This window comes from Haliaeetus leucocephalus, unplaced genomic scaffold, assembly GCF_000737465.1.
Source record: "Haliaeetus leucocephalus isolate CR32 unplaced genomic scaffold, Haliaeetus_leucocephalus-4.0 Scaffold195, whole genome shotgun sequence".
Classification (NCBI taxonomy): Eukaryota; Metazoa; Chordata; class Aves; order Accipitriformes; family Accipitridae; genus Haliaeetus; species Haliaeetus leucocephalus.
Window position 1 is genome coordinate 12,745,581 of NW_010972631.1, and position 26,649 is coordinate 12,772,229.

General features: G+C 39.6%; 1 protein-coding gene across 1 annotated transcript in view; it reads left to right on the forward strand.

Moving 5' to 3' along the window:
* KHDRBS2 (KH domain containing, RNA binding, signal transduction associated 2) overlaps positions 1–26,649 on the forward strand; it is a 280,707-nt gene that overhangs the window by 58,971 nt on the left and 195,087 nt on the right. The gene's annotated exons all lie outside the window — the stretch shown is intronic.

Genomic DNA, 26,649 nt, shown 5'->3' on the forward strand with positions numbered 1-26,649 from the left:
AATATAGCATTATAAATATGCAAATACATTCTTCAGAACAGGTAGTGATGACATTAAACAGAGTCATGTTGAATTGCTTGGCTTTTGATTCTTTCCCATTTCTTTTTCTTCTTTTTCCAAACAGCATGGGAGGCGATTGTAAAGGTAAACAATCAAACTGAAGTGACAGGATAAATCCCATTACAAGTGGAATGAATTGATTGCTTTCATACATAGATGCAGATTTTCTCCTTTTCAACCATGCAATGAATGCTTTTCACTGTGCCATTAAAAAAATTAAATGTATGCAGTGAGCTGGAATAGCTTTTTTTACATAAACCATAGCAGTAAGAGCATGGGTTCTCTTTAAAAGAAGCAAAAAAATATGTAGCAATGTTTCTTAAACACTTCTATTTCTTGAGCTAGTTACCTGCCAGAGTTACATAAGAGAAAGCAGTCTTGGGGCTTGCACCATTTCTCCATGTTCTCTGGTTTTAGATTATTTATATGAGAAGTATTTTTTTTATTCAGATAACTTATACACCAATGTGCAATAAACATGCACTAGATAGTATACATAACCTGGTCTTTGTGTTATGTGGAACTTCAGAACATCATATGCGAGAACGCAAAATGGCAATGGTTTCATGCAGATGGGGCTGAAAGGAAAATTTTTGTAGGAAAATAATTTAGGGCCAGAGATAAAATAACCACACTGGTGCCATTAGAACTGCCTTTAAGGGCCGCATGATCTGCCCGCGGATTGCTGGAGCCTGGGGAGAGTATGTGGGAAGAGTCAAAAACATACTCCTCCCCGTCCACGTTTCCCTGAGAACCCTCTGCTGACCGGAGAGAAAATACTGATCTAAGGGACACTGGTCTGAGGTAGGACCTCACCCTTAGTAACAAGAGTGAGAACAGATCAACAGCATTAATCATAGTCCAGCCATGATACTTACCTGCAACATGCCATCATCTCTCTTTGTTAGGTTTTTTTCAGAGATGAACTATACTAGAGTAGATGAGGCTGTATTTGGTGAGGCTTGCCTGGAATGACTATATGTAGCATGGTACCAGTCATTAATTGGTATGGATCATGCTGGTGAAACAGAGCAAATGAAGGCCATGCATGATCCCAGATTAATAACTGAAATGCTGGGCAAGGCATAGAAAAAGCAAAAACATGTTGAGAAAGGCAAGAGGACTGGCTTGGGGAAAAAAAAAAAAAAGGCAGGTATAAATCTTTTGCAAAAGAAAAACTCTACCTTGTACAGAATTTTATCTTCTGTCTTTTGTCTTTCCCATTGCATGTGTAACTTCATGGTGGGGACATTCAAAGAAAAAGATGATGGAAATTTTCCAGTGAACACAAAATTAAGTAGAAAAGAGGTATGTGGAGGCTCCAGAATTCTGAAACAAAGAAGGGTTGTGAGAGAAATCTTGAAAATGTGCAAGTGTGGTAGTTGGAAATTTTTCAGGGTACAATGTTTGTGCACTTTTTTTGTTGTTGTTTAAGAACTTTTTAATTTAAAAATTAACCTAAGTGAATATATTTGGAAGAACTCAATAACCTAAGAACAGTAAAATGTTTTGATTTTGCTCTAGTAATATTTCGAGTGTTACCCAAAGGAAGATTTTTGATTGCTTTTCATTTTGTTAAAAAAATGAAAAATGGATTTTTAACCTGATTATTTTTTCCTGAAAACTCATTGTTCATCACCTGCAAGACACTTCTTACAAGACAGATTAACTATTTAAACTGAAGAGGCTCACATTGTCTTTGCAGAAGTCACAGACACTCCAAACATCTTTTTGAACCACTTTTTACTTACATGAAGCAGGATTTGGAAATTAATGTATAACCTGATAACAAGGCTATATATTAGATAAAAGAAAGCTAAAACTTCAGTTGCTACAGTAGCACGTGGGCTATCAGCCATGCATGAAGGAAAATGTAAGTCACAGTGCTTGAGTTAAATCTCCTGAATACTGATGTGTAATTGGCAACCCAATTTAAAGTCTGTCTTTTTACCTAGAGAAATCCTGTCAACACCAATTCCCGTTTTGCACACTTTCTGTTTATTATTCATTTCTTTCATCGTTTCAACTTCCACTTACGTCTTTTGTCCTGGCTGTTTGGAAGATGCTGTTATTAAAGATTCCTGTTTCTTTCCTGTAAAACATGGGAAATTGGAGAACAGACTTGCACTGCAGCTTCGAAAAATCATGTAAACTATTTGTCCATGACTCAATGTTTTGTCAGCTACTGAGTGAACTTTTAAATGCTTTCTTCTTCAAGTTTCAGTTGTTATTTAAACTAGTTATTAAAGAAAGAAAGTTTCATCACAGAAGAGTTAATTGCAGTAGAATTATCTGCCTTTCATTAATCTGTGGGTTAAGTACTTCCAAAGAAGCTCCACTCCCATTGGACAACGGCTTGTCCCGTTAAACAGGATTTCTTGCATTAGCTTTTCTTTTTAAAAACCACAGGTGTTAAGAACTTGTTGGCAAATAAAAGGATCTGAAGTCAGCACGCAGGTTACCTACCTAGATGCAGTGATTAACGTATTGGCTTTAGTGTGGTTTTAGCAGCCATATTATACAAGTACCTTATAAAAGATTTTGAAAATATGGGGGAGCTGCAGCACACACTGGTCTGTTCTCTGCAAATGCTAGAGTGCCCTGACTGCTATCCTGCAACCTTTAAATATATGCTTAAATATCTTATGGGATCAAGTCCAATAACTTTTTGGCTTGAAGCACAATATATTTTTTCATTAGATTGTGTCTGCCATGAGTGTAGTGCCCTAATAGGGCAGAGTTAATTCTCTGATAGCATTCTCTTGACTTCATTGGTTTTTCAAGGCTATATAAATAATGCTAAGATAGCCCAACAGGGAAAAAAAAAGTTGCAAGTTTTGTCTATAGGAGGTGATGATCCAAGTATTGCATTATGGTCTTTCCAAATCCTATTGCTTTACTGAAACATGACAACAAAAGTGTCTTCTTTAGTGTCCTGAGTTTCAAAAGCCTTTGAGTGACACTGTCTGTTACAATCATTTAAGCTTACGCAGTATGGCTACTTATGCTTTATTTCCTTCCAAATGAGAGTGGCAGCATTCTGAAAAAAAATAAGAAATTATGAAAGATGCTGGAAAGTAAAAAAAAAAAAAAAATAGAAAATCACCTACCAGGTTTTACACTGGTGCCACCCCACTCGTGCTGGTGAGGTTGCTCACTCTAGTTTATGGCTATGGTAGTTAAGCCCAGTGTATCATCATGAGGTTTCAGCTCTTACAGTTGGGAGATACAAATATGGGAATTTCTATAAAAAGTCCATTTTAGTTCTTTAAAACAGAACCTGTAGGTTTACTTCCAGCCTGCTGGGAGTTTTGGTCTGGACTCTATGCAAAATCCCTGAAATGTTTGTTTCTTAGGTAAGATGTTTCTGTTTCACTGAAATACTCCTTTATCATCTTTAGCTGTAAAATCTCTAAGAGTAAGGTAGAGCAATGTGTGGCACTGGGTTTAGAAAACTGGCTTACATCCAGAAGCATCAATGGCTAGTTTTAAATCACTAATTGGTGCTCAACCATTTAATCTTTTTCTGTTAGGTTTTCCTTTGCTGTGTGTAAAAGTATTATTGGCTTTGTATTTTTATCTCTACAACCATGGTACCTTACAGCTTACAGCCATTTTACCCCACAAACAGGTTTACAGCCAAGAGCAGGATTAGGCCCTCAGCATGTCTTCAAGATATGAGCAGAAGTTACAGTAGCACACTGCCTCTGCTGCAACACATTTTTTTTCCCTTCCTAAATCTCTCCAGCCTCCTGATACGGACTGCTGTGAAGCTGTAAGGACTATAACAAATGACCAGCAACAAGGAAAAATGCCCGCAAAAGGAAACAAACAAAAAGCAGACCACCCCTTATTTTGAAACTGAAATCTTTAAAGTGTACTGTAATCTGCATTCTCTCAGTTTTTCTTTCAAGTGCGCATGTCAGAAGGTACCAAAGGCTTTCAAACTCTAAAGCCAGGTTTTACCTGAAAACAATTTCCAAAGAACATACTTTCTCCTTATACAGAGAAACTGTAAATCTCTTGGCAGACATAGATTAGAAGAAGAGACCGTCTTTATCACTGTTTCCTCCAGTATTACTCACGTTCTAGCAACTTTCAGTTGCTCAGCCACCCTGGTTTCTTTGGAAAATACCTCTATATATCGCCTGTAATGTGTTGTAAACTCCTTTTTGCCCTGGTAAGGGAGGGAGTTTGAGGTAGATACAGATCACGCCCAATATTTCTTAGAATAGCTTTTATTCTTTAAGCTGTTTTTACTAATAACAGGTAAACTGTTCTCACAGCACATTCACTTATTTAGTCTCACAGCTGAATTGCACTCTCACGATTATCTGGTTAGAGCAATGTTTGAGAAGCCAACTCCACCTATATACTCAGAAAATAGAGGGTAATACTGGCAGGTCAATGGTAGGTGTTCAGAAAGTCCATCAGAAGGTCCTTTATTTCATCAGATGCATATGTAATCCCATGGCCTTCATATGCGTGTAGCAGTCGTCGTGGATGTGGGCCGAGTTATGGAACCCATTGCTGACACCAGTGTGTGCTGGTGCTCAGCAGCCTCTTGGTGTTTTCAGACTGCATGTTCTTGCAGGTTCACCAGCACCAATAGTCTCCAGGGCTTACCAGTCCTTGGGACGCTTTCACGTGCCACCTTCTGAACCATACTTTTTCTTTCTTTGTCCTTTTCCTTTCTTTTTCTTGAAACTATTTCTCCATCAAAACTTAAGGATACCTATAGAATCAATTCATGCAAACTCACATGGATGGGACTTTCATGAAAAAATGTTTGGATGCTCATCTTTTAATTGCTTCTCTTAGGTGTCTCTTCATGTCCACACATGCTGTCTGATCCCTCTTATGTTTCACCAGCTCCTCAGAGCTGTGCAAATCAGCTTGTTCCCAGAAGGCTGTTCCTTCTCTTTCCTTCCAGAAGACTCCATGTTACCCAGAGTGCAACAACTGGGAAAAGCAAGTCACCTTCTCTGCTTCCCAGCCACACGCTTTTAACTAAATTTGTGTATTTTAATATCACAGTAAACTGAAGGCTTTCAGTCATATATGTTCCCTCTGGCACAAAAAGGATGTGTTTATTCACCGAGGATCTTTCTAGCTGAGGATTCATAAACCTCTTCATTTTTTACCATATCCCTGAATATTTGGGGTTATTTTCCTCTTGCCTCTTTGCACTCTGTTGGAATATTGTCGTTCCCCAGATCATTAGTTAGCACTGGATTCCTGGCAGATGGGAGAATCTGTTGTTTGGTAGTTTTAGCAGCTTCCATTGGCTACCTCTCTGTCTGGCTTGCTGGCTGAGGTGGGAGCAAACTCAAAAATATGAGGCCATTGAGCCAAGACACAGTGAACTGGCCCTACTGGGATAGATTCTTCCCTTGCTGACATTCAGATGGTCCTGTCTGCATACCTAATCAATGAGATGCCTTATGATGGATAGTCCCTTATCTATCAGAACACTCATCTGTGCTAACAGGCATCTCCTTAATATCATTGACCAGTAACTTTGGATTTGGAACCTGGCTAGAAAGATCAACTGCCTGTTATCGTTCAATTTATGCAGTTTCAAATGATCTGCAACACCGTAACCCCTGGCTGTTTCAGTTTGTGCTATAAATTTTGGGAAAAGTCCATTTGTTTCCATTTCTGTCAAGTTTATTTGTTTCCTTGCAGTATGGATTTTTCCTTCTGAAGGTGGTTTGTCATATTTATGTCGAAGATTTAAGGTGTTTTCTTTGACTTCCCTCTCTGAGTGTTAGAACCCGTTTAAGTACATAGCCCATCTTGCTGCAGAGAAAACAGTCTTTTCTCCAGTCCCTCCTGAGTTAAGAACAGGTCTCCTTTGTTTTGGCTGGATGGCTCAACCACTCTGACCTTGCTTAGAGGAGTCAGGCTTGAGGAAAGCTTTTTAAAAGCTTTTTATCTGTATGTATATGTGGAGAGAGAGAGAGAAAGGGGGTGGTGGTGTGGGGGTGTGATACATAGCTGTGATTCACAGTTGAGCGTAAGTCATTTTGTATTAGCCAGTTCCTTCTGATGTCTTCTACAGAGTGACTAGGGATGTCTGTCTTTTATCAACAATTTGAAATTCCCATGCTATTTAATATTCAACTCTTCTATCCCCAAAAGATGCATAATTGCTTCCAAAGTTTCAATATCGTTTCGTAACCCATTTCCTAAATGTTTCTACAGATTGGTAGGAAATTCCCAGTAGATGACACCACGTTCATTTTAAGAGGAGGATAGTTGAAGTGGCATTACTCTCAGATTATCACCAAATTATTCAACAGTGTTCCTTTCGCTTTGGTATAAAACTTACTGTCTTCTCAAGACATACTTGAATAAGCCTCCAGACCATTCCCTGTCCTAACTGTGGATGATGTGTTACATTTTCTTCCATTCTGAGTTTCATGTGGCAAGTAAAGAAAAAAGCATCAATAACAAACCACCCTTTTTACCAGAGAAAGATACCAGTACTGCTCGAGGTCCTCAGCCCCCCCACGCGACTGTGTCCTCCCTGTGTACGAGGCCCTGTGGCTCCTCGTCTCTGCCACAGCGAGTTCCACCTTGCTTGAGTCTCCCAAGTTCTAGAAAAATCTCTTCTCTAGAGACATGGCTTGTGGTTTTATGCTGCCTGTCAGCTCTGACCTGGATTTCAGCGTCTAGGTCTGCAGATGGGGCAGCGGGGCCATCTGTTGACTTCTCCAGTCGGGTTCCAGTTCTTCTCTGGGTCTTCTGCCTGGTCACTGTAGGAGCATGTGAACAGGACTTTGTTGTCCCTTTAGAGAGGTCATTTAGGTCTCTCAGTAAGCAACCTGTTCCTACCCCCATAGCAGCCGGAAAGTTTTTGGTTGCACTTTTATATAAAATGTTATTTGTGAGTGAAGACATCAAATTTGTGTCAGCAGCTTTTACATGTTACTGCTGAAAACAAGTATTACAATATTATAGCTAGAGCCCAATGTACTGCAGCTTATTTTCATACAATTAGATACTTCCCTGTACGCAGTGTCCCCTCCTGAAAAGGGACACAGGTCACAAGGTAGTTGTCATTCCTCGATACCGGAGCTTGTTTTCACTGGTGCAAGATCTGGCCTACCATCAGAGTCACGAATTAGCTGTCAGGAATTCCTGGGTCACACAAGCACTGTTTTTATCTCCTGACCATCTCACAGCCAGTCCCTCCCTGAGGCAACAGAAACAAAAAGACCTCGGTGAGGATTGCTATGCTGGCGTTTTGCTCAGTGAATATTCCCCAGGAGAGAAAATTCCTAAATTGAACAAATAAAAAAAACTGTATGGCCTTTTTGCCTCTTAGGGACAGATTTTGGACTATAAATGTTGGGCTGTAAATATTGGAAACAGTCTGCCTCATTGATTCTATAACTACTCACTCATGATTTCTGGGAAAAAAACCTATAAATGCCAAACAATTTGTGCAAGCTTGTGTGCTTATTAAAGGAAACTGAACTGAAGCCTCTGACCTTGTTGATATTCTGAGTTTTATGACATTATTTGGAATTCTGTAACAAAGACTTATGTTTCTACATACACATGGAAAAATGGAACACTAGTTTTTATTTTAAATTGGAAAGATGGCAGACAATATCTTCCTAATCTTGACCTATATTAATTACTGATGAAAAATTAAAGTTCAGAGGTTGGTTGCATGCAAAGGTAGGTTAAAACAATCAGGAAAGTGGGACACACTTTTAAGTACTTAAAATGTTTGTAATTTAAATAAAACTTGAAAACTGTTGGAGTGATCTCCTTTGACTCCTTAGGAAATATATAAGATCTCCTCTAATGCTCTCAGTATCCCAGTGGTGCAGTTCTTGCACTGCTGAAGCCAGTGGCAGTTTTGCTAATGACCAGTGAGAGGAATAATTCACTCTTAGTATTTTGATGAATGAGCGAATGAAATTCAAATGCAATCTCCAAATATTTCTCTATTAATTTTTAGACTAAAGTCCCAGTCTGAAGAGTGAGATGTTAGAATGGTTGCAGAGATTCAACCAGATCTATCACTTTTAGTATTTCCTGCTAACCTGATTCATGGAGTGATATGATACTTCCATGTAATTAGTGATGGCATTTTCAGAACGGAATAACCAAGAGGGAAATTTAACTTTGTGTTAAAAATTTCATACTCTGAGGCTGATCGTTAAGAAAATTACATTGTCCTCACAAAAGGATTCTATCAGACCTCAAACAGATGCTGAAAAATCCCTGTTTTATTACTGATGCAACACAGTGGTGATATTAAAAGTCTTCATCGCCTCCCTCGCATCCAATGTTAAAACAGACGTACATATTTCTTAGCTCTGACAGGACATTTGTAAGACTTCACTGCTGTTTTTAAAAAGGTGGGACGCATTCTTCTCTTTCTGCTAAATTAGACTACTTCCAAGGGATGAACCGTTGAGATAGTGCGTCAGGTTTATTCTTTCTCTTCTCAGTTAAAAGCGATGAAGGAGCATGAAACTTTAAGGGAGGCAAAGCAAATAAGTGGCAAAAGAGAGGAGTGTGGGAAGGGTAAAGATGGTCTTTAGTGAAGAAAAATACATATTATTTGAAGTAGTGAAAGATTACCTGCTTTATGTTTGCCAACTTGTAAACGTTTAGCAAATTTTTGACCTGAAAAAAGTTTAATTTTTTTGTTTGTGGAATATTGTAAGGTTTTCTAAATACCCCAGCGAAGTGAGGAAAGCTGTGTACAGGTGTATCATGCATTAGCAACAAGCTGCCGAGTAGCTCCGCTGCGATCTCCCTCTGCCTGCAGTGGTGCCAGTTGGGCACCCCAGAGTCCGAGTTTGACATCCAGATCTGTGCCAAACTCCTCTTGATTTCAGGTCGTTCAGATTTCATCGGCCAGAGAATCCCTCGGTGCTTGCTGGTGCTGCGCGGTTGCTGCCGGTGTCCGCGGGGGACTCTGGTGCCTCGCCTTGCCCAAAAGGTTGGGGTGTGAGACCGTGCCGCCGGCTGGGAGATCCCCTTCTCCCGCACGTGGCATTTGCCGACCTGAACCGCGTGGCCAGTGCGAGTCCTGACACTAACGTCAGTGCCCTTGGAGCAGGCAATAAGTTTTCTTAAAGAAAATAAGCTCTGGAAGAAAAAAAGCAGGACATTCATGTGTGAGAGAGAGGAAGATAACCAAAAAATGAGACAAGGAAATTATAAGTAAAGGAACCCAATGGCTTACAGCAATTTGGGGGACTGTAGATCTTTTCACACGGCTGTTTTTTCCCATCTATGCTTTTCCAGACCAGTAATTTATATTCCAAAGTATTTTATTTATCTACATGCGGCTTCATAAAGACCAGGTTTAATATTGCTGAGGTTTGTTTTACGATTATTGTTCTTGCTGTTTTACCTATAGATAAATGCAAAAAGAACTGCTTGGAATTATTTGTAGCAATTATGTTAAATCCCAGTTTTCCGTGCATAATGTTATCTGTACTCTTGAGGATCGTGATAAATACTTTTAATATACTTTAATGGGTTACTGTTACAAGGAATTTTGCGTTGCCACAATAGAGGCAGCATTACAGTAAATTAAATTACAGTGCACACAATTAAATAGAATAATGAAAAAAATCAGACTTGGAGCAACAGCTCTTTGGAGTCCTCTGAAATTCGATTCCACGATAAACATAATAGGAGAAGATGGTGAGTGGAATTTAGATAGCTAAGCTAGATATTATTTTGTTTGTAATATCTCCATCAGGGATTAATGTTCTCTTATTCAGAGACATTGATTAGTCTCTGGATTATTTTTCTGATTGATTACGGTTGTAATGTAGCATTCCTTTTTCATTTATCTCCTCAACATCAATGTAACTTTAAAGCTATAACTTCATCGTTGTACAGTTGTTATGCAAACTGCAATAATTTGTGGCTTCTCAATAACAACTTTAAGGAAATCTGTACAGATTTAACTTGAGTTTATAGCCATATATTACCAAAAAAACCCCCCCGCCTTCCTTTCATCTTCCCTGAAAAAGAGAAGTCTTAATTTTACATATTCTCTGACAACAGCTCCTTTCCAAGAACACTTGACCATGAGTTACGTTTCTGTTTTATCAAACATAGCTAAAGTAAGGCGTGTGTGCAGCTCTGGACAGGCATTATTTTGAATATACAATGAAATTGGAAGGTACGATATTAACACTGCAAATGGTATTATTGATTTTTTTCCTTATTTGTATTATTTTTATTGGAGATGAACATGAATTCAGTCCAATACGGAGCTGGTGTTTGGAGTCCGGAGGAATATAAGTTTTGCATTTACTTCCCATCACTTTGTGGCTCTGGCTTTCTTTCCTAGATTCTTAGTTTCCCCACAATAAAGTATAACAGTTCTTGCCCATCTACTTTAGAGGTGTCTACAGAGAAGTAATTCACTGATAATTATAAATCTCTTTACAAACACTGCATGTTATTGCACTGAATTCAAAGTTTTCTGACTTCAGATGAGTGAGCCGTTATCCCTGCAGAATACATCCCACTCCTAAGGACACCTGTGGTTGTGCTCAAGGCTTTCAGGTTCTTTTCCCTTTTTTGTACTGGTATGATATTTTGCCTATTTATGAAGTCAGATATAAATCAGATCAACTCCATTTATAATCCAGAAAAGAATGAATTTTTATTGTTACAGAATTTGGAGAGGAGGTGGGAGGGGTAGTGGTTAGCCATTAAAATATGCACACAAAGCCTTACCCTGATCCCCATCTTCTGTCATCTTTTGCCTCTCACGCTCTCCGAGAAGTTTCTTTGAAACCAAGTCTTCAGAAGTAACGCTGGCACTTAACACCAGACCCTGATCTCATAAACTGTGTTAAGAAGACATAGGAACATGGTTGGGATTTTTTTAGCTTACGGATGTGCAAATACTTTGCTGAATTTAGACCTTACAGGCAAGTCCTCCCTTCCTGTGCTTACAAACCCTTGCTGTGAAAATCAGTGGCTGCATGTTGTGTGTTTGTTCTTCGGTGCTCCAGCAGATGAATGATTTAGGGGATATCTACAAACTTTGAAGAATTCCCATAAAAGTCATTTTTTGAAGTGGGGAAAAAAATAGTAAATAAAGCCCACTTTGTTTTTCTGTCCAGCTACAGGTCCCGCATCATCTCCTGTTATATTAAAGAAGTCTGTTATCAAATGCTTTTTATCTGGCAAGAGAGGGAAAGAAGAAGGATGTTTCCGTTGTATTACGTTGTTAATCCTTCTCCAGAGGTGCGTTTATAGGGTAGGGAGATATAGGGAATGGCTAGCAAGCCTTACTTCCTTAATTAAAAACATAATTAACCATGCATATAACTCTCTCAACTCTAGTGTTACACCGGTATTATATTGAGTCTCTGGCTATTAAGAGACTTGATCCATAGCTACATACATACGTCCAAAAATAATGTGTCACATTTCTTTAAATTGCTGTAGCAAGTGTGTACTCCTGAATAGCTTGACAATAAATTATTCTGGTTTAGTGTTTCAAGGCCAAACTTCGTGGCAACTGTTGCAAACAGAATATTTTAGTTTGTTCATTCAAAGATGTAGCTGCAATTGCTAAAACACACTCCACAGAAACGAATCACTTGCAATCGTCACACAATGAAATATAGGAAGCTTTTTTTTTTTTTAACTAGTTTTAAGTAGGAGGCTCAGTCATGGTGCTAAGAAGTCCATGATAAAAAATTATGTGATATTGAACCTCTGAATCAAAATCTATTTTTTGTCCCCTTAATGATCAGACCCCAGATAATTTGTAATGAGGATCATATGAGTCTCCATCTTTTACAGTTCCTGTACTGGAAATAGCTACCTTTTGTTTTGTCTGTTTTCTGCCATCTTCTCTTTCCTCTTTCTTATTGCATGAGCAGAGCAACGTAATGAATCTGCAGATTTGCTTTCTCCTCTCATGATGCAGGCACCTATCACAGGGAATAAAGCAGTGTCTCACATTGCTAGCTAGATTATATACAGTCCTTGATTAATAATGTAGGTGGATAATGCTTATTATATATACTAGATTTTTTTTTTTTTTTTGAGAAATTCTTAGCATGAGTTTTCCTTTCCACTATTTCAGTTTTGAGTGGTCTGTTTGTCCTGGGGCTACTGCCCAGCACTACCATGCAAAAAGATAGATAAATTCTCACTTGTGAACTCTTTCTTCTGAACATCACAGAGAGTACATGGGGAGAGAAATTCCGCTGTCAACTCTCTAATGCAAGTTACTCTGTAGGCCCTCTGTACAACGGATGGCAGCCCCCTCCGTCAGACAGTCTGTTCCCTCTTTGGACATCTACATCTCGTAGATGAACCTAGATGGGATGAACCTCCCTGTCCTCGCTGACTTACACAACTAGCTGAGGCTCCACACCTGACTTTTGGGGAGCTAGAAGTACGTGAGATGGATACTGGCCTTTCTGATCCCACAGTCACTGAGGGAGTGAGACTGTTCAAAATTCCTGTTTTGCTTTGAGGAAGCCAATTCTGTTCCAAGTTCTAGGAATAAGAGAGATAGCATCTGTCAAAACTTGTATCTTGAGAACCCACTTTTCTTCAGGTTTTTAGGGCAGAATTAGCCATTCAGCTTTTATGTTTTATTGCATGAATGGGAATTTTATTAATTTCATCCCCGTGTATGTATTTCTTATGTATTTGTTACACCCCTACAGCTTGAGAACATAAGACTCCTCCTGTGCTTAACTCTGAATTCATAGAAAATATTTAATGGACGTTTCAGTCCAAATAGGTGTATGAAACAGAATTTGCAAACTGTCCCTTCACACTAGAGGACACAAACCCTACTGTAAACTTTGGCCAAAATTAAAAAAAACCAAGCATACAAACCAAAATCCCAAACAAAAAAAACCAACAAATAACCCACAATGTGACTGAGAAAGGAAATAGGAGAGATTGAGGGCAACAGTCTGTTCTAAATTCATTAAACAGTTCTGACAGAATGGAAGAGGAGGACATTTACTGAATATGATGAATATGTACTGTCATATGATGAAGTACACAGTCCAAATTTTTTTCTTAAGAATACAAAAACAGCTACCCCAAATGCCAGCCTAGCTGTTCCTTGTAACTTGAATTGTTCTGTGAGCTGTAGTGAAAATATTGAGTGTTTTGCAGATCTCGGCTGGTTGGGGCGCTGAACTCATTATCTGTAGATACTGTGCAACATGAAGATTTCATGTACATTCAGAGTATATTATGCATATAAGTGTCCAAGAATTTCAAAGTAGTTTTTTGAGTTGTTGAAGAAAACTGCAGCTAATATAATCTTCTGCGTGTGGAAGTAAAATTAGAATTTCTCATTAACACGCACTCCTATCTTTTTCAAATTTTATTTGGTAACAGAGGTAGAAACATTGGTGCCATTGGAAGGATACCACAGAATTACCTAACATACCACATATATAGTGAGGAATCTGTGGTGTCCCAAATACCATTCGTATGCAGTTGTGTTGATGCTTTTGACTATATGGTGGTGGCCATATTAATTGGAATAACACTTGTAATAATATTGCTGGCTTCTTATTTTGAAGTATTTAGGTGAAACATTACTATGGTATATTCTGCATCAAATTCAAAATAATGTAGAGAATGAACTTATAAATTACAGGGTTTTTAAATGAGGTTCACATAGGATAACTGTTAACTTCTTTTTTCTTTGGGGTTTACCATTTATTACTTTCCTGCTTAGTCTACCAGATATACAATACATATTATTATCTATAGACACATACTCAGATACAATAATTTCAATGCAAATTCACGATTAAATGAAAATGTTTACATTCATTGCATTGAAGTACATCAGTATTAAGAATTGCTAGAATAGCTTAAAAATAAATTTCCAAAATCTATTCACAAATAGATCTAAACTGTTCACACATGACTGGGAGCTCATATCCAGTACTTCAAGCATAGTGAATAAGGTGTCATTTATCATCAGGACTATATGGAATTTTGGCCTAGTACATATACAGAAATACGTTTCAATTGTATCTTGGCAATCTATTCATGAAGGGGGTAGTCTACAAATATAAATGGATGAAAGGATTTTACGTATGTAGCTTAAGAATGCAGCAATAAACCCTTCTGTATAAACTTAGTTACTTTTTTTCATGTGGGCTTCAGTGAGAAAGGACTTACGATAAATCATAGACCATGTTATTTGTTGTATGGACTTTTGTTTCCAGACTAGTCTTCTTCATGTCTCAGCTATAAGATTTGCTTATATTATATACTAATAAGGGCAAATTTTCACATTTTTTATTATATTGTTTGTGGAATGTAGTACAGCCCTGAAATCAAGGAGTTGTCATACTACACTGAATTATTAACTCATCTAGTGTTATTTCCTGGGTCTGGAAATAGTATTCAGTGTTTTAGAAAATTACGAGGGGAGAAATAGGGGCAAATAATATTCCTGGATAATTGAAAAAGCTAATATGATTGAGGAGAAAATTCCTTTCTATCACACATAAGTTATCACCTTATACCATGAAATACAAGATCAAATGACCCTTCATAATACATTAGCTAGCATAGAAGCATATGTTATGCTTTTCCATTCAGCATGTCTAATTAAATTTTGCTAAGCTATTTGTGCAAAGATTTCTTGTTGCATTATAGCAAGAGATGTCATTAGAAAAAAAATACCTTTTGTGTCTTTGGAATAGATTATATGTATGGGACTGAAAGTATGGCAAGAGTCTTGCAGGCCAATATTGGAAGAGATCCCTGATACCAGAAAGAAATTCTAAGAAAGAATATGTTTAGATAAGAGTTGCAACAAAGCTCTGACAGGTGATACCAGTCTAACGGGTTTCTGTATCTTGAGTTTGATTGATTTCTTTCATTTTCTGCAAGTTAAAGAAAAGGGTTTATAGACTTCAAGGAAGTGTCATTGCTTTAAGACTCAAATGGTATGGGCCATGAAAAACTGGGACTCCTTCCATATACCATGATATATTTGTGATAGTTTGTTCCTTTATTTCTGTGAATGATTTGTGATGTATGCTCTCATTTTAATTTTAAATATAGAAAAGTCACTCATTATGTGTTGAATAGGCCACAGTTGAGTGTCATTAAGAAGATGAATGTGCTTCTGGACTGATAGGAGTGTATCTGAGTGATTTGAAATGTCAGAAATTATCTTGTCAGCTTTTGGCATCTCAGGGGATAAAAACAAAAATGCTGAGACTACACATAAGGTGGTACTTTTATATTGTTTATTCTTTTCTGCTTTCTTTGGATGCCTTTGGTGTCTGGATTGCTGTAGTCATTAGTTGGATCTTCGGGCTGCCTGTAGTTGCTTACATGTGTTTGGGTTTTTTTAATGTAGGTTTTTATTTCTGTCCTATTTATTACTCTATTCTCAGTTCAGAGAGGTCGTGTTGTTAAATCTGGGCAATTTCTAACCCTTCAGGTGTGTATTCTTTCTGTGCCTGCACAGCCCCTGGTGTTGGCTTGACCTGGAGACACTAAGTTCTGCAAGAGTCAAAGGAACGCGTGTCTGTGAAGTTTGAGGAAGTTCAGGCATAAAAGCAGGGGAAACTTCACCTTGTTCCATGCATTGCTATTCACATCACCACAGGGGAACTCCTGCACTGTGCCATCCTCCAGGAGAGGCTCTGAGCCTCCACTGGCTGTAGCCTGGGGGACACCAGTCTTCTCATTTAGCTAGCTAAGGCCCATGCCTGAAATTGGGTGGTGTGAATACTGCTTCCATCTATGCAACATCACATTTTCATAAGAATGAGCTCAAGCTGCTTCTTTGGCCTGGCAATGGTTATATGATATCACTGCAGGGTATAGTGAAATATATAGATGAAAAATGGGACATGAGCCGGCAACGTGCGCTCACAGCCCAGGAAGCCGACCGTGTCATGGGCTGCATCAAAGGAAGCATGACCAGCAGGTTGAGGGAGGTGATTCTCCCCTTCTACTCCGCTCTGGTGAGACCCCACCTGCAGTACTGCATTCAGCTCTGGGGTCCCCAACATAAGAAGGACATGGACCCGTTGGAGTGAGTCCAGAGGAGGGACACGAAGACGATCAGGGGGCTGGAGTACCTCTCCTGTGAAGACAGGCTGAGAGAGTTGGGGTTGTTCAGCCTGGAGAAGGCTCCGGAGGAGACCTTATAGCAGCCTGCCAGTTCCTAAAGGGAACCTACAAGAAAGCTGGAGAGGGACTTTTTACAAGGGCACGTAGTGATAGGACAAGGGGTAATGGCTTTAAACTGCAAGAGGGTAGATTTAGATGAGATGTAAGGAAGAAGTTCTTCACCGTGAGGGTGGTGCGGCACTGGAACAGGTTGCCCAGAGAGGCTGTGGCTGCCCCATCCCTGGCAGTGTTCAAGGCGAGGTTGGATGGGGCTTGGAGCAACCTGGTCTGGTGGAAGGTGTCCCTGCCCATGGCAGGGGGGCTTGGAACTAGATGGTCTTTAAGGTCCCTTCCAACCCAAACCATTCTGTGGTTCTATGATATAAATGCAGATTTAATCTGAGCAGGCATAAAGATATCTGGGCTTGCAACATCCAGCCTGAATGTTTGTCTGTCCTAAAGGATAGCAAAAGCATAAAGTTTTCACCTTCTTAATCTCCAAAGACTTCACAGTAATATGCTGGATCTTGAGTTTGAATTCGAGGCCATATTTAAATAAAGTCTCGATCTGGTGAGGCAGCTTCTTCAGTGACTTTGGACGGGGTTGAGTAGGAGAAAATCTTAAATGTCACTTATTTTTATTCTACTGTTACTGCTCAAATAGATACTGATGTGGGAAATCTCTTGTCTCAGAATTTGTGTCTGAAAGAAATCAGTAATGTAGTTTTCAGTTTTGTGCACGATTCATATATAATTACATTATTATGATTTCTAGAATATTTTCCCACTCCTTTGTCTTTTTACATAGTTTTTAATGTATTCATACGCAAACTGAAATCTCATTAAGAGGTTTGGGTAGGATGAAGTTTTGACAGGCTATTGTGTCATCATTGGAGAAGAATTCTTTATTGAACCTAAGAAAGATGTGGGTTTTATTAAAAAAAATACTAAGTTTTTTCTTACCCTAATCAGACATTAAGATCAAAGTTACCAAGGTAAGTAAGAATAACAGTTCCTAAATACTATATTGCTGTTTATAGTTTTCTAAATTTTCATCTAAAAATAAAAAATAGGCTACTTGGCTGTTATCAATTATGTTCATGTGTAAAAGAACATAATAAATCTCACATTGAGGTTATTACATAATTGTATCTTATTATCTTACTATAACTTGTTTTAACTTTCACTGTCTTACACAGTTCTTATTGTCTCTCCATTCCCAATTGCGTCACTGGCCTTTATTTTTCTGTTGTTCCAAAATCTCATGAATATAGTTTCAAAAGTGGTTGGAGTGTTCTTTTTAGGCATTTCATAAAAATGTTTCTGGCAGGCTACTGGTTCAGGTGAACAGTCTTTAAATATTGCATTTCAATTTACTTTTGACACATATAAGAAAGATTCATCAAGCAGCTTTTGTAAAAAAGACACCAAGTATTTTGTGCAACATAATATAGAGAGAATGCTGAAATACAAAGTAAAGTGACATTCTTCTAGAGGATATGCAGATTGAGATACGGTATAAAATATTCTGCAGAACAGCATATAAATTGTCTTTTGAATTTGTATGTAAACTCCGAAACCAAAAGTGTTCCTGAAAATGGAAAATAATTAGGTTCTTAATAACATCATTTTTCAAAGATAAACTTTTGAAAGAAGTATCATGACCAACATATTTAGCCACAGTAAAAAGAAATAAGTTAATTAATATAGATAGTGTTATCTCTGACATAGTACAACAGAGAACATAGATTTTAAAAAAGATTAAAAAGGTCCTCCTATATAATGAAGTAGCAAATGCATGTGGATTTCATCCAAGAAGAAGAATACTGCTTAGTAGAGATGGAATAGTGTATAATTTGGGAAAAAATAAACATCCCTCTACCTGCCAAGGCCATGCAAGCCTTGCAATGGTTTTTATATCAGGTTCCTGCTCTACTTTTACCAGTCCATCTTCTGCACTGCCACTGACCACACAAAACTTCAGCCATCACATCTAAATCCGTGCTGTGGGTGAATACTTCTCCTGAATCAGACGCATAAATGTCAGTTGCTACATGGAAAGGGAATGTGTGAACTCCTGTTGGAATCGGTGGAGATTTAATGAGCACTGTCACTGAGGTGCAATGATCTTTTCACCTGACTAAATCCAGATGTCTTACTTAAGCCGAATTGCTGTCCGGACAGTGTTAAGTATTGATTTCCTTAAACATGGGTGTCTAGTGCCCTTTAAAGTGCCCGAGGGTATCTCACCCACCCTGTACTGTGAGCTTGGACCTTAGCACTCACTTGCCTCCCACCCTTTATGTTTGTGAAACTTCACCTATCCACTGGTGTGACTTGGAGCACTCTGTGTTACATGCCTTGTACTGCCTGGATAATTAACTACCTGTCATGTGTGTAATAGGGCTTTTGGCATATGGGTATGGTTGTTGACCAAGTATTTTTTCCAAATTGAGAGGGTTAATGTTACTGCTGTGACTACTCCTAATTTCTTAAATTCTTCTCAGTTTCTTCTGGCAAGATTCTGTTTTTTGACCAGTTACTCTTTCATGGGCATACCTTTGTTCCATATGATATTCTCATTCAGAAGCAGTTTAGCTGGAACATTATTGTCCTGGTTTCAGCTGGGATGGAGTTAATTGTCTTCCTAGTAGCTGGTACAGTGCTATGTTTTTGAGTTAGGTATGAGAAGAATGTGGATAACACACTGATGTTTTCAGTTGTTGCCAAGTAGTGTTTAGACTAAGTCAAGGGTTTTTCAGCTTCTCATGCCCAGCCAGCAAGAAAGCTGGAGGGGCACAAGAAGTTGGCACAGGACAGAGCCAGGACAGCTGACCCAAAGTGGCCAACAGGGTATTCCATACCATGTGACGTCATGCCCAGTATAGAAACTGGGGGGAGTTGGTCTGGGGGGGATCGCTGCTCAGGGATTAACTGGGCATTGATCGGCAGGTGGTGAGCAATTGCACTGCGCATCATTTGTACATTCCAATCCCTTTATTATTACTGTTGTCATTTTATTAATGTTATCATTATCATTATTAGTTTCTTCCTTTCTGTTCTATTAAACCGTTCTTATCTCAATCCATGAGTTTTACTTCTTTTCCCGCTTTTCTCTCCCATCCCACTGGGGCAGAAGTGAGTGAGCAGCTGCATGGTGCTTAGTTGCTGGCTGGGGTTAAACCACAACAATTATGTGGAGTTTCTAAATCCTGCTTGTACCTCTGATATCTACTATGAATGCCAGTTTCATCGCGTGTAGATGTTGAAACAGAGTTGCTTTAATATCTGGTTCTGCAGTTTCTCCATGTTTTCAGTCCCCAGTTTTGCTGCTAGACTGAATTTCTGAGTCTCCTAAACATTTTGCCAGCTATTCAGCAGTATTCATTTCAGGCCACCAGCGTTGCTACTGTGTACACAGCAGTTGTCTTACTTGCTGTGTCCTTACTTGTTGGGCTTGAAAGCCCTTTTCTCTTCTGTAATCACTGGGCTTTGGCAGCCTGGGGCTTTGAAGAGCAGGCATGGTGCCAAGTTCTCACAAGCTGTCAGTCTTGATTTCCAGAGCAAGCCCCGTAACGAGGGTACTGTGGATAACACCGCCAGCATTAGGAAGCATGGCTCAATGTTTTTCCACATGCACACAGTGTTCTCATCAGCAAAACCCGGCACCGGTAAGCGTGATCTCAATTAAAGCAGACACAGTGGTCATTGGGGATTGGCAGCAGCCGCTGCATCAGTCGTCTGCCTTCTCTCCTCTCCCCGGCCCGAGGGGGCTGTCTTCCAAAGCATGTGCAAGAAGAGGTGCCTCCATGTAGTTCACAGAGTTTGTACTTTCATTGAGGACGCCGGTGCATACAAAATTGCCTTTTAAAGCATAATGTTCCACATGGGAATCCAGATTTTCCTCCAAGAATTCAGTGCTTCAGAAAAGAGGTGCAGAGTCGCACTAGCTTGCTTGGTGAGGAAGGGGTGGCCAGTCCGACAGTCGCTTGCAGCCTCTCAACCAGTCTGTAGTGCCATAAAAATCACACTGGGAAGTCCTGAAAAGACGAAATGGCAGATTATGTCTTGAAGTCCCGTAATTCAGTAGGTGTGAGGCACCGTTTCACAAAACCAGAACACACAAATAAACATCAAAGCCCTGTCAGAAGTGTTGTCTTCTGACCTGGACCTGTCCCACTGGTGAGCTCTTCCATATTTTAAGTTTCAGTTTTTAGGTAGACAGAAGGCGTGCACTGGTTCCTGGCCACACACGCTCATTCTAGAAACTTCTAAGTTGTTACAAAATGCTTAGTTCATTTATTTTTGCCTAAATGGAATAATGGGAAAGAGCCATGGAAGAATACCCATCAGTACTGTAGTCAGGAAAATCTTCATGACACTTGCTTGGGAGCATAGCTGATAAACCATTCTCGTCAGTTAAACACTTTTCTGCTTGCTTTAGTTTTGAACAATTCTTCTCCTCAAGCATGCATCAGGTATTATACTATCTTTCCAGTCTGGGTGATACAGCTAAAATCATTATATTTTTCCAGTATTCATCTGAGTAATCGTCTTTACTGTTTTTTACTGTTCCCTCTAAACAGGAGGTGAGGAAAGAGATATTTAATATCTGTTGGTATATACTGAGATGTACTTCTGTCTGAGGAAAGGTTTCATGCCACGATAACTAGTATTTATATTGGAAGCGGTTTGACATGCCGTGTCTTCACAACCGTGATGTAAGGCCACAGGAAAGACTCAGGCATGCTCTCCTGACCCTCCTTTTCTGGTGGTTTGAAACGTGTTGTAATAAAGGGAAAACTTCAGAGAAAGCTCCTCTCAAACCACAGCCATGTCAGAAGATCCCGTTCTTGGTTTTCCCTTTGCTCATCAGTTTTCTTCTAATGCAAATCTGCCAGGTGGACTTTAGCCCCATCACCTCCTTTGATCCCACAGATCATCCCACAGGCTCACTGACCTGTCCATTGCAACGCTGCGCCTGTTCTATCATTTCCCTTGCGTTTTCTGTAATATTTTGCATTAGATCTTCAAGTCAATTTTGGATTCATTAAGGACAAAAAGAAAGTGTGGGGCATGAGAAATAGGGATTTGTGAGCCTAGAAATGAGTATGATAAGAATGCTTGTGTGATGTAAAAAGAGGGGTTTACCTTTTAAAAGTAACTTGTTAGAACATAACTTAAAAATAAACCAAGAAGAATTAAAGGCCAAGGGCCACATTCACTTAATTTCCAGAAAGCTGATAGCACTCCAGCAGTCTCAGGGGGAACTCAGAGTTTTGATGTCTGCTTGAGAACACATGCATTTAGACAAGCAGGGTACAAGGCAGGGTGCTGGGCAAAAATTTATTTAAAGAATGAACCAGGGGGCACGCACAGGCTGACTTAATCATTCTTCTGTACTCCTCCCTTTTCTAGTAGCTTCTTTAATATTTGAACAATCAAGTTTTTCTAGAAAATTTTAGAATCATGTCCAGAAATACTCTTGGTAGTCCACTTTCGCTAATTCCCTGTGTCTAAAATGCTTATCCACTCAGGGAGGTGAAATAACACTGTGGTCATTAAACAGTAGGGAAATTCAGCTCACTGGCTAATCTCATGTAAAAGGCATTGACATCAAAAAGTCTGCTGCTAGGTACTTTGGGAGGAAAAAGCAAAGGTCAAAATTCAGTAAAGTAAATACACTTTGCAGATTATTTACACAGCTCTACTTCATGCCCATAAATCGGAGACCTTTCAAACCAAAATCTGTGCCCTTGCTGCCATGTTAACATATTTGTGTATGCGACTTAATATGAGCAATAAGGTCCAATAATTTTTTTTTTTTCATTTTACTTCACACAAGACTAGTAATATTTTCCTTTTCTTTAGAATGGTCCTAGAAAACTGAAAGGTGTTAAGCCTTGTGGTGTCTAAAGGAGGCTTTTCCATTGTCCAGTCTGCTCTCAGTGAACCCAGGAACGTAGTATTTGTGTTGAAAATTGCTGCATGTGGGATTCCATTAATTATTGCTTTTGCAGCTTGGTATGTTGTTGCCTTTTTCCTTGCAGTTCTACTGATCAGATAACCTTCAGGCAATTTAAGAAACCACTTAAGAAATGTTAGCCATTTAGCAGAGGTTTTTTATCCTTTAGGTGTTTAACTTGCGATGACCTTCTCAGCAGCTAGCATACCAGACTTTCCTAAGTGCTTAGAAAGTAACTGGGGTTTTGCCTTTAAGAAAAAGAGGAACATTAATTTCAAAACCTTTCAAATATGGATCCACTCACTTCTCAAAAGGAAGAAAAACTTCTCAACAAAAATTTAATGGCATTTATCCTCTGGAAAATAGCACCATGAAATGAGGTCTCGGGTGGCAGAGCCCTGAGTCTGTAAGCCCACCCAGCATGCTGCGACATGAAGACTTTTCCCGTTTGCATTTGTATGCTGTCCAGTTTTGCCAGTGTGGCACTGTATCCAACTTAGACTAGATCCAGGCCTACACCAGCCACGTCTGCACTTCACCAGGTCGTCCCGTGAAGCATTACCAGCTCACCTTGTCGTCGTCTTGGAGTTCCTCGGTCCAAGAAACTTACTTCCATGGTAGACATATTCTCCAGGATCTAAGGTTAAAAGAAAAAAAGGGAGAGGAGAGAGGAGTGGAGTTGGACTGGGACTGCTTCCTTTCACATCCATTTCACAGGGAGGATCTTGAGACACCCAGCACTGTGGGACACACAAGCTGTACAAAGTCCACGGGACTTCCCTGCCATGGCATTTCCCTTCCGTGACCCCAAGGCACGACGGGGTTGCATTCGGATGAGAAGGAGAGTGGAGGATGAAGGGCAGAAGTGGTCTGCAGAGAGTTTTTAAAGGCCACGGAGGATCAATGCTGTGGTGGATAACACCGTGGCCGTACTGACGCTGACTTTCCTAACTGCCCCTTCCAGTTTTGCTCCCCAAAGGACTGCAGGGCTTGCTGCAGGGGTAGAGGTAACACCGGGGCTGTCTGAGCGGGCAGCTCCTTCTGCCTCCGTCGAGCAGGCAGCGCTTCATTCCCAGACCTCCAGCTGGAGCCAGCTCCCTAGGGCTTCGGGAGGTAGGAGTCCGAAAAGAAGTTACAGCTGAATGCGCGACTAATTGTTACGGCATCAATAACCGACCTGTTCCAGATTACTCTGTGCGTTTTCAGTGCAGAGGTTTGGCTGCGTTCAGCAGTTCTACAAACTGGTTTTACCTTGCAAATAAGCTGTCGGTGATCACCTTTTCTCCTAATAACCTCTGGAAAAAAAGGGTCCCTTAGCCAGGCCATAGCTAGTACTACCCAGGTTCTGCTCTGGTATGGGGAAACCTGCATGTTTTCATTACCAAAGGCAGATTTTCTTAAACAAACCGCATGTACTTTTGCTATTAGAATGTATTGTAGGAAGCCCTTTTCAAAAGAAGCGAGCATGCATCATCCTAATGCGTGTAACCTGAAGGATAATGGTAGCCTGCTGGAAAGCTCTTGGTATTGTAGCCCCTCTCGAGTGCTTCACTACGTAGAAAGCAACTCTGCAGTGAAACGTGCTCCCAGCTATTCCTTGTTCCTCTGTATTTCTGGCACTTTCCCGGTCTGCTGTTGGCCACTCTTCCTGCTGGCTTTCACCCCATAGACAGGTCCCAGACCATCCCCAGCCAAACCCGAAAGCTCTCCTGAGAGGGAGATGGGTCCTTGCTGGAGGCAGCCTCACCTGGAGCAGTGCTCCGATTCGCTTTGCATTGTCCGGAGAGGAAATTTGTAAGCACTGCGTGCAATACAGTATTTTCTTAGGCCGTGTGTGCTTTTAAGGAGTACCTACGTTTTATTTCTCCACATACAAGCAGAAAATTTTCTCATTACCTTTCAAAAAACAGACTGTGCAACAGCAATTCTCTTTCCCCTAAGGATGGTAGCCTCTCATCTCTATTAATCTTCTACACATTATCGTCACCTGCATGCTTTGTTCCAGTGTGATGAATTTTTACACCAAATACAGAAAACTAGTGATACTTGAGAGAAAGTAATCGCCCTGACAGAAGGCTGCGGGCAGGGAGATGGAAATGGACGGGGTTACATTTGTGCCATACGGTGAGTCCTATGGCGGATGTTGTTTTTCTTCTCTATTTTGGTTCCTGAGGGATTTCTGAATCTCAGTAACAAAGTAGCTAGGAATCTTCCCCTGTTTCTTTCTTCTTGTTGGAGGTGACTTGATATACTTTATAAAATGCAGGTGATCCTATGGACTTCAAAGGGATGCTTTTCCATTTAAAGTTGTACATATTCATTAGAGTCCACATTAATGAGGCCATTCGTAGCACAGCACCCAGTGCATTTAATCCAAATGAGAGCTCTGAGCATCATCAGAATAGAAAAGGATAAATAGTGAGTGTTCCCATCCATGTTGCTATTTTTCTTTCACAGTTTTTTTTAAATTACTTTCAGAAGAGAAAGGTCTCGATTGTTTTTGTTGCTCAGGTTATATTGTTGGCATGTGCTGGAGGTTTGCAGTGATGCATAGCAATGTACTTTAATGTACATTATAGCAGTGCGTGCCACAGCGCTGAGATCCTATTATTTGTTCAAGACATTTTGTGAGATGCTGACTTAACGCCATTTAAACAATGTTAATGTGGGTTATGAAGTAAATTGTCTTTGCATTTATATTAGTACTGCCTCTAACTGAAAGCAGTGTTAATTTTCAAAATTAAGAGGAGGTATTAATGCTTCTTTTCCCACTAAGTTGTTTACTATTAAATGTAATTAACAGCATTAATAGCATTAAGTATTCTAGTTCAAAATGTTCTCCTGTTTGGGGTTTTTTTTTTTTTGCCCCTGGTCTTCTGTCTGTCATCATTAAAAATGTGTTTTGGTTAGGATGATTTTTGCTGCGGTTTCAGTAATAGTGCCCTGCTGACTTTTTTTTTTTTCTTTTTTCTGAAATTGAGCTCAATACCTGTATTCCAAGGTGGTGCACAGGTATTTCTTAAAAGTGTCATTCTCTATAAAAATGCAATATTTTGTTGGATATTTTGCAGTTTACTGGTTTACGAGCAAGTTACAGAATTATTGCTCTTCTGCTCCAGGTTGAAAGAACCCTTTGTTAAAAACACTGAAATATAAATGGCCAATTACATCTCCTTGCAGCACTACAAACTTGAAAACTTAGGATCCAAATTGCTTTTTTCAAACAAGTACAGGTTTTTTGTACCAGTTCCTGCCAGTGTTACAGAACCAGGTAGAGAGAACAGTAGAGTATTCCTAGAGAAGGAAACCTTAAGATGGCAAGTGCAAGGAAAATGTTTAGCTTTGATATTAATTAAACGCTTAAAATGTTCTTCATAAATACGTAAATGTATTAATTACTGCCATATATTTCTGATCTTTTCATGGAAATTGAAATGAAACTTAAAGGCACTTGAGTCTTTTGGTTCCTGCCAATTTCAACTGCTGGCAGGTAGCACCTGTTTTCTTAGCCTGTTGATTTGGGAAAGATTAACTAAAACAAGCAGCAAAATTAAATGGTTGGATTATTTCTCTTTTAAAACGAATATAGCCTCAATTTTAAGACTGAGTTTTCACCCTGTAAGTAGTCTAGCTTTTTAAATCATTCTTACAAAGCTAAGATGAAATGCATGCTATAATATGTATTTATATATGTAATATGTAGCTTCTCTAAATGAACCAAGTATTATGCAAACCATATTCTGTTTTTCATTCTCTGTTTTCTCACTATGGCTATCTTTATATATGTAAAAATACAATGAAAATATAAAGTCTATAATATAACTTATATCCTATGTAACAGCATAACATTGTGATGTCCTGATATAACACACTTGAAAATCAGGTTATTTTCCATTGCTTTGTTTCATGTTGGAAATAGAGAAGTGTATCCAACATAGGTCTAATCATAAACTTGTCACTACTCCGTTCCGCAGAAGAAGCAAACACTCTGGTTTTAGTTAGCCGTCATGCTGTAAATCCTTATTCCTGCCCAGGGAGTTTTGTTGGTCTAAATGGCTATGAAGGACAACGACCTCGAGTAAGTTTGCGGGTTACAGAAGTGGGCTCATAGTTGCTTAACTCATTTTTTTTTCATACGTACTGTCGTGCGACATAAAATAGGAGTATTATAGTTCATCTTGATAATATAGGAATTACTGTGATCTTCCAATTGAAAGAGTCATTCTTCAGTGCCAGAAAGCTGTCAGCTTTGCCTGACTAGGAACCTAGAAAACCGCGATGGACATCTGAAAAATTCCGTGGCAAAACAGCTGGTGCAAAATGGCAGATCGGCAAAGCGCCAGTCAGCCACGTGCACGGTCCGTTAAGTGCCGGTGATGTCCCTTTGTGCTCAGGGCACAGGCCCCACCGATGCTGTGGGAGTCGGCTGGGAGGGTAGACGGTCCAGCGCCCGCGCCGCGCTTCGGCCGCCGGCCGCGCTTTCGGCC